The sequence below is a fragment of the Pongo pygmaeus genome, chromosome 19, assembly GCF_028885625.2.
Source record: "Pongo pygmaeus isolate AG05252 chromosome 19, NHGRI_mPonPyg2-v2.0_pri, whole genome shotgun sequence".
Lineage (NCBI taxonomy): Eukaryota > Metazoa > Chordata > Mammalia > Primates > Hominidae > Pongo > Pongo pygmaeus.
In genome coordinates this window covers 87,739,813-87,749,327 of record NC_072392.2, presented here as the reverse complement: position 1 = coordinate 87,749,327, position 9,515 = coordinate 87,739,813, and positions in this window count along the sequence as shown.

Below are 9,515 nucleotides of genomic sequence, written 5' to 3'. Positions count from 1 at the left end.
TGATTCCCTCCAGTGACTTTGTTGCCACTGCTACAAGCTCAAGTTTATAGGTTCTGGCTCCTAGCCCCTCAATCCCCTACCTTTTGTTAGTTGGCTCCACCAGTCCCTTTCACCTTAGGTCTCAGTCTCAGCCTGCCAGTCGTGGCTGTGACTGGCCCCTCTCCACCCCTACATGCTGGGGAGTTGGCTTGTAGCCCTGCTCTCAGACCTGGCAGCCCTGCTATCTTGACTGCCGGGCTGCTGGGTTGCCTCTGTCTGGCCCGATGTCCCATGGTCTCCTCCACTGCAATTTTTTAAAATAATTTCAACTTTCATTTTAGAGTCAGGTGATGCAAATACAAGTTTGTTACATGGGTAGATTCCTTCACTGCCATTTTTATATGAGATCAAGTACAGAGGGAAAAGTTCAGGTCTCCTACTTACTCTTCTTCTCTGTCTCTCTTACGTGGGTTCCCTGGTCTAAGTTTCTATTTGCACACTCTGTCTCAGTCCTGATCAAAATCCAAGTCTCTATTCTGCCTGGCCCTACTCTAACAAAACAAGACCTCACCCTAAATCCTGCCCAATTGCTGAAGTCCTGGTGGTCTGCCCCGATGCCCACTGGAATACTACCTGCCCATCCAACTGAGTCTCCTAATTCCACCCTTTGCAGCGCCTCTGCAGTTGAACTGGCTGAGCCGGTCCTGACCCCTTATGGGGTTTGGTCCTCAATAATTTGCTCTGGAGTTTGATCCTCAATGATTTGCTCTGCCTTTCTGGATCACCCAGAGTACCAAAGTCCCAGCTTATCCATCTCCCCACATTGGCCCATATAAAACATTGCTTCCCCTGCAAAATGGAAAGCCCAAACGTAGTCTCAGGGTCAAGAAAATGAGAAAACCTTGTCTTTGTTTTAACGCAAATTCAAAAGAGACAAGAGAGAGAGGTTAGCCCCTTTTATCTGGCTCGTCTGTTGACTAGCTGGGTAAACTTGATTATTGAACCTCTGGGTCTCCTTTTCTCCAGTTGTAGAAAGGGTGTCAGTAACGGTTCTCGCCTTGTTGACAATTTTGTAAGGATTAAGTGAAACAATGCTCAGTCATTAATTTTATTGTTGTTTCAGATGTTTCCTTTTAAAGTGAAATGTTATATTTTCTTTTTTTATTTTTTATTTTCTATTTTTGAGATAGTCTTGCTCTGTCACCCAGGCTGGAGTGCAGTGGCGCAATCTCAGCTCACTGCAGCCTCCGCCTCCCAGATTCAAGCAATTCCCCTGCCTCAGCCTCCTGAGTAGCTGGGATTACAGGCACCCACCACCACGCCCGGCTAATTTTTGTATTTTTAGTAGAGATGGGATTTCACCATGTTGGCCAGGATGGTCTCGAACTCCTGACCTCAGGTGATCCACCCGCCTCAGCCTCCCAAAGTGCTGGGATTACAGGCGTGAGCCACTGCTCCCAGCCAAAATGTTATATTTTCTTATTGACATTTTTAATATATTGAAATTATAAAACTGCCATATATTAAAAACTTTTTAGAGATTTTGTTGCTCTGCATGTTGCAACACGTGCAGAAATGTGCATAACTGAAACGCACGCACAAGGGAACGGTGTTCCATGGTTCCATGATGACTAAGAACATCACCTGCAAAGGGAGGTTTGCCTGCCTGTGACAGGCACGGTGCCAGATTCTTTACTTCTTCTTACAATTTCCACTCCCCTCTTTTCCATACAGTTCTTAATGTTTTCTCTTGTTTTAGGTTGAAAACTGAGGCTTAGAACGTTTAAGAAATTTATCCTCGGCCAGGCACGCTGGCTCACGCCTGTAATCCCAGCAGTTTGGGAGGCTGAGGCAGGCGGATCATGAGGTCAGGAAATCGAGACCATCCTGCCTAACACGGTGAAACCCCGTCTCTACTAAAAATACAAAAAATTAGCCGGGCACGGTGGCGGGCGCCTGTAGTCCCAGCTACTCGGGAGGCTGATGCAGGAGAATGGCGTGAACCCGGGAGGCGGAGCTTGCAGGGAGCCGAGATCCCGCCACTGCACTCCAGCCTGGGCGAAAGAGCGAGACTCCGCCAAAAAAAGAAGAAAGAAAGAGAGAGAGAGAAAGAAAGACAGAAAGAGAGAGAGAAAGAAAGAGAGAGAAAGAGAAAGAAAGAGAGAAAAAGAAAGAAAGAAAGAGAAAGAAAGAAAGAAAGAGAGAAAAAGAAAGAGAAAGAGAAAGAAAAATTTATTCTCGACCCCAAAAGCTAGTACGCAGTAGAGCACAGATTCGAACCCAGGTATGGGTGGCGCCAAACACGACACACTTTCTACTGACATACACTTTGTGCTTTCTCTGAGAATAAAGTTAGCGTATTAGTCCATTTTCATGCTGCTGATAAAGACATACGCAAGACTGGGTAATTTATAAAGAAAAAGAGGTTTAATGGACTCACAGTTCCACGTGGCTGGAGAGGCCTCACAATTATAGTGGAAGGTGAAAGGCACGCCTTACATTGTGGCAGGCAAGAAAGAATGAGAGCCACGTGAAAGAGAAGACCCCTTATAAAACCATCAGATCCCGTGAGACTTACTCGCCGTCACGAGAACAGTATGAGGGAAACTGCCCCCGTGATTCAATTACCTCCCACCAGGTCCCTCCTACAACAGGTGGGAATACTGGAGCTACAATTCAAGATGAGATCTGAGTGGGGACACAGCCAAACCATACCAGTAGAATAGCAAAGTATATATGTCTTTTAAGCCTCAAATCCACATGAAATCCTTTCTCAAGTATTTGATAAATTGGAAAAAAAAAAAAAAAAGTTTATTTAAAAATATTTGAGGTCGGGCATGGTGACTCACGCCTGTAATCCCAGCATTTTGGGAGGCCGAGGCAGGTGGATGACTTGAGGACAGGAGTTCGAGACCAGCGGGGCCAACATGGCGAAACCCCATCTCTACTAAAAATACAAAAAATCAGCCGGGCGTGGTGGTGTGCACCTGTAGTCCCAGCTACTCAGGAGGCTGAGGCAGGAGAATTGCTTGAACCTGGGATGTGGAGGTTGCAGTGAGCTGAGATTGCACCACTGCACTCCAACCTGGGTGACAAAGCAAGACTCTGTCTCCAAAAAAAAAAAACAAAAAAAGAAAAAGAAATTATTTGTATGTATTCAGATTTAAAGCATAGCCCAGCAATCTATAGTGTTTTAGCATCAGTGGCCTAATCTCTGTTAAAAAAAAAAAAAAAAAAAAAGCAAATTTTGAGTCTGCCTCTTTTTCTGATGTATTGTATCTCAATCTTAATGAATACCCTGAAAATGTTTTTCAATATACATTGCATTTGCTATTTCAAAAGTGGTTGTCACTGTTTTCATCTCATAATACAGTATTTGCAATAGGAAAAACAAATTAGCCCTATCACTTACATGAGAGGGTGAACTAAGTTTTTATTGTAATATACAAACTGAAAAATATGAACATTTGTTCAAAACATTGAGATGTGGCTCAAATGTAAGCTCTGACACGTTCAGCCAACAAAAGCCAAGTATTATTGGGCTTGAGGGTCTAAAATACCTTCATACTTAAAATTGCTGGGTTATCTTAACTTTACATACATATTTGTTTAATCACATTTGTTGAAAAAGGGGTTTGATTAGAGGATAATATTAAGAAAAATGTATTGCATGACAATGGTGTGGCAGACACTAAGTGCTTACACTTACAGATGATATTTTATTTAATTCCCATAAGAATTCTAAAGTAGTTCTTATGATTATCTCCATTTTAAGGAGGAATAAATTGGGGGCACCGAGAGCTTAAGACATGTGTCCAAGATTTTAAACACCATACTTGGCTGTAGCTCTAGACTGGAGACCTATTCCTTTTTTCTTTTTTTTTTTTTTTTTTTAGACAGGGTCTTACTCTGTCTCCTGTCCAGGCTGGAGGGCAGTGGCATGATCACTGCTCACTGCAGCCTTGACCTCCCTGGCCTCAAGCGATCCTCCCACCTCAGCCTCCCCCAGCAGCTGCGACTACAGGCACATGACACCATGCCTGGTCAATTTTTTTGTATTTTGTTTTAGAGACAGGGTTTTGCCATGTTGCCCAGGCTGGTCTCGAACTCCTGGGCTCAAGAGATCCTCCCACCTCACCTTCCCAAATTGCTGGGATTACAGGGGTGAGCCACCCTGCCGGGCCCTTCCTTGTTTCAGTATCAACAGGAGCTCCATCTCTTGTTGAGTGAGTTTTCAACCAGTGTCATTGTTTCGAAATTATTATTCACCCATTTTATTAGCATTATCAAGTCATATTTCAGCTCATATTACGCAAAAGTATGTCATGAATCATGGATATTTCTGCACACAAATACAACTTTCAGAGAAACTAAATTAAAGCTCACTGGCTCCTTTGATTCTTGAGAAATTACTTAGTTAAATGAAGAGAATTCATGTTCTTTGTTATTGGCAAACAGATTTGCCACTTGCCCTAGGCTTGTGTCTGGAAACAGAGCTAATCTATCCTTCTTTATCAACTACGATTTAGGGAATTGGGGGCTCTGGCAAATAGATATTTATGTTTATCTCCAGCAGTGACTCATTTGATTCCAGTGAAGGAGTCCCAAAAGCCAACCGGCTCAAGGAAAGGATGACCCATCCAAAGATCACTATCTGACTAGCAAGACTAATTTAGCCACTTTATGGTGGAAGTTGTGAATTGTCCAGAAGTTTTCTAAAGCACACGATGTCACTGGCTTGACTTTTCTGGCTGCCAAATTGCAAGAGCCAAGAGAGATGGCATGCTCCTGATAAACAGTTCTGCAGCTGTTGAAAGGTCAAGTGGTTTAGCAAGTTCTTGTCTAAGAACAACTCTTCGCCTTCCAGTCTGCAGGGTCATTCTGGATCATAGGAAAATGCTCTGAGCTGAGCTGATTACTTTTAGGCAAATAGCATTATGTTCCAAGTCTGCCTCTTGTCTCTCCTTGGAGGACAGAGAGCCACCACTTGTCAAGGAAGTTTTTGACCAGACTGTCAGTGCAAGGAATTCCAAGGACCCAAGGTGGGGCACATTAAGTCTCAGACAATACCAGAAAGTTCCTGAATTTGGAGAGAGCAAAAGCAGCATTCTTTTAGATCATCTCTAAGCTTTGAGGTCACTATCTCCTAGACTTCCTTCGCTATAAAGCCTACACAATGTTTTGCATCCCTAAAACGCATTAAATTTGAATCTATAAAATAATTTTATCTACAACTGATATAAATGTATGCAAGGATAAGGGTCACTTTTTCCCCTTCCCATTACTTCTTTTCAATAATTCTACAATTAAAAAAAAAAAAAGAGGCCGGGTGCAGTGGCTCACACCTGTGATCCCATCACTTTGGAAGGCCAAAGTGGGTGGATTACCTGCGGTCAGGAGTTCGAGACCAGACTGGCCAACGTGGTGAAACCTCATCTCTACTAAAAATACAAAAATTAGCCGGGCATGGTGGCACACACCTGTGGTCCCAGCTACTCAGGAGGCTGAGACACGAGAATCACTTGAACCTGGGAAGCAGCAGAGGCTGCAGTGAGCGGAGACTGTGCCACTGCACTCCAGCCTGGGTGACAGAGTGAGACTCCATCTCAACAAAAAGAAAAGAAAAAAGTTGCATTTAACCTAACATCACAGTGCAAATACACTTAAATACACTTTAACACAAAAATCCTTCCATCGAATATAGATACTGTACTGTACACATCTAACACCACCAGAAGCACCTTTTGTCTGTAACACAGGGTAAATATCAAAAGTACTGCAATAACAATCGAGGTCTGACAATCAAACATTCAAAGCTGGATGAGATGAATATACCAGCACTTCTTAAGCTATCATTTGAATACGAATCACCTGGGGATGGTGTTGAACTCCAGATTCTTCTCTGTATTGTTAATGAGCTCCCAGGTGATTGCAATGATGCTGCAGCGTTGATGTACAAGGATGGAGAAGGCAAGTTTCAGGACAGTGTAGAGCTTCTCAAACAACATGAGGACTATAGGTAACAAAATATGATTCACGCCCAATGTGCAGATTTTAGCTGCTCTTTACACAAAACCAAAAAAAAAAAAAAAATAGGTCACTATGTGACATGATGTGCATGTTAATTTGCTTCACCATAGTAACCTTTTTAAACTACATGTATCCTTGCACACATATGTTTATTGTGGCACTACTCACAAGAGCAAAGACTTGGAACCAACCCAAATGTCCCTCAATGATAGACTGGATTAAGAAAATGTGGCACATATACACCATGGAATACTATGCAGCCATAAAAAAGGATGAGTTCATGTCCTTTATAGGGACATGGATGAAGCTGGAAACCATCATTCTCAGCAAACTATCGCAAGAACAAAAAACCAAACACCGCATGTTCTCACTCATAGGTGGGAATTGAACAATAACACTTGGACACAGGAAGGGGAACATCACACACCGGGTCCTGTCGTGGGGTGGGGGAGGGGGGAGGGATAGTATCAGGAGATATACCTAATGTAAATGACGAGTTAATGGGTGCAGCACACCAACATGGCACATGTATACATATGTAACAAACCTGCACGTTGTGCACATGTACCCTAGAACTTAAAGTATAATAAAATAAAAATAAAAAAATAAACTACATGTATCTTATAACATCATGTTGTATACTTTAAATATACACAATAAAATTTATTTTTTAATAAACTAGAACAGCTGTGCCATATCTGGAAAGGGTTTCTAGGGCTAATGACCATTGAGTAAGTGATGATTGGGTTTGGGTTTTTTTAGGTTGCTGTTTTTCCTTGTTTTTTTGTTGTTGGTGGTGGTTTTTGTTTGTTTGTTTGTTTTTGCAGAGTTCTAGCTCTAGCTTCATGTAGACTTACATGGCCTTAAGCAGGTGGAGTGTGAACCAGACAAACTGGAAATTCTCTGCTTGCTTCTTACTGGCATGATGTACTCATTAAACAAAAACTGCTAGTTTAAAAAAGGCAACCTTTTGCTTCTTGGTGGCAGATTCCATTTCTCTGTTCCTATGCCCTGTACTTTTCTTTCAAGTGTTTCTTGCGGAACATTTGTTCCTCTGTGGGCACGTCTGAAAGACATTGCTTATACTCTATTGTACTCAAGGAATACCCCTTTAGGACCAGGAGGACATGATTATGTGGGCAAATTCTAGCACTGCAAATTCCTGATTTTGGTTTATTGCCGGGCAAATCTTTTCTCTATGTTAAAGCTGGACCCGGAAGTGGGTAGGCACCACAAAAATGGAAGGAGAGAGCTGCGTTGAGACAAGCAAAATATTGCTGGTATTCAGCCCTGGGGAAAGTGGTTGAGGTCCTTCAGCTCTTTAAAACCTCTCCAAAACAATTAGACTGGTGTATAAAGATGTAAGAATATTTTTCAGATCAAAAGGAAATAATCAAAACTTTTACCATGGAGGAGTAGTTAAAATGTGTATGTGCATGTGTGTTTTAGGGAAAAATATACAGAACTATATATATATAATTTTATTTTTTAGTTCAATATTTTGGGGGTACAGATGGGTTTTGGTTACATGGATAAGTTCTTTACTGGTGATTTCTGGGATTTTGATGCATCTGTCACCCAAGCAGTGTACACTATACCCAAGATGTAGTCTTTTATCCCTCACCCCCTCCCACACTTCCCCTCCAAGTCCCCAAAGTCCATTATATCATTATTATGCCTTTGTATTCTCATAGCTCAGCTCCCACTTATATGTGGGAACATACAATATTTGGTTTTCCATTCCTGAGCTAATTCACTTGGAATAATGGCCTCCAGCTCCATTCAAGTTGTTGTAAAAGACATTATTTTATGGAGTAATATATTTTTAACTGCATAAACAATTAACTTGGCCAGGCACAGTAGCACACACCTGTAATCTCAGCACTTTGGGAGGCTGAGGCAGGCGGATCACCTGAGGTCAGGAATTCGAGAACAACCTGGGCAACATGGTAAAACCCTGCCTCTACTAAAAATACAGAAATTAGCTGGGCGTGGTGGCACATGTCTGTAATCCCTGCTACTTGAGAGGCTGAGGCAGGAGGATCACTTGAACCTGGGAGGTGGAGGTTGCAGTGAGCCGAGATCGCGCCATTGCACTCCAGGCTGGGCGACAGAGCAAGACTCCATCTCGAAAAAAAAAAAAAAAAAAAAAAGAAAGAAACAAACAATTAACTCAGAATCGTAGAAAATGTTTATTTCCCCGTATGTATTCTCTAGGTTTTCTCAGAATGTATTATTTAAAAAATACAAAACAAAGCTATCTCTGGAGGAAAAACACCTACTCAGCAAGTATTTATGAACCATGACCATCTGGGGTGGTGGGGAAGTATAGATAGGAGATTTGTGAGTTATTTGTGTCAATGTTTAATTCTCTTCTGTGTCATTTTAATTCCAACTATGGCTTAAGTCTTTCAGGCAGAGATGGCTAATTTACCCTCTGTAGGATAAGATTATTTTGATCAAAGTGCTTTCTTTGACAAAACTGTAGATAATAAATAAATGGAAACAAATTTTAATACCGTTTGTCCACTTTCATCATTGATTTTAATACATCGTTTCCACTGCCTCTTGGCCACCAATTTTGGAAAGAAGGAATAAGATCAGATTTTAAAGTTTACTGGCATATTCTAACTGTATTAGACTAACTAAGCGTGGTAATTAGTTTTCAGACATCCTCACCATGAAGCATAACCTCCAACTATTCACAGTGGAAATTACACTGCGTGATTAACTTGCAGCTTCTGTGTGGGCCTTCTGTATCACTAAAGCTGGGGAAGTACAACTTCCATGAAAGAATTCCAACTACTATGAGATGTCCAGGCTATGAGCAACCTAATCTAGCCACATAGAGAGGCCACGTGAAGCAAGAGATGCTCCACTGGCCGCTGGATATTCCAGCTCCCCTGGTCCAGACACCAGACATGTGATTGAAGAAGCCCTCCAAGACTCTCACCCCAGCCACCATCTGACAACACATGCATGAGAAACACCAAACAAAACCGCTCAGCTGAGCCCAGTCAACCCTCAAGATTGTCAGTAATAAACTGTTGTTTTAAGCTACTAAGTTTTTGGGTTTGCTATGTTTAAGTACATAACCAAAACATCAAGAAACAAACCCAAAATGCTTTTGTTATTAACCCAATTTCCTTTCTCTATTTTCTACTTTAATTCAGTTTCCTACAAAATCTTGAGTAAAAAGGGAATCATTCTCATGGGGCAAATTAGTATCAGTCAACACGAGGAGGGGAAAAGATGGAATTATCCAAATCAAAAGAAAAATACTTTAAAATCTAATTATATAAAAATCAGGAATGGCTGTGGAGAAGTGGATAAAATAACCTTCACATGTGATGTCTGAGAATCATGTTTGTTCATGCTCTCCCTCTCCACATACTTGCACCCTTATAGGAACTTAAAATTTGTAATGTCAAGGAAGGCCTGTCACTTAAGAAAGATGAAGGATTATGACAGTCTTGATACAGTTTAGGGGAGAAGGACCCCAAAGT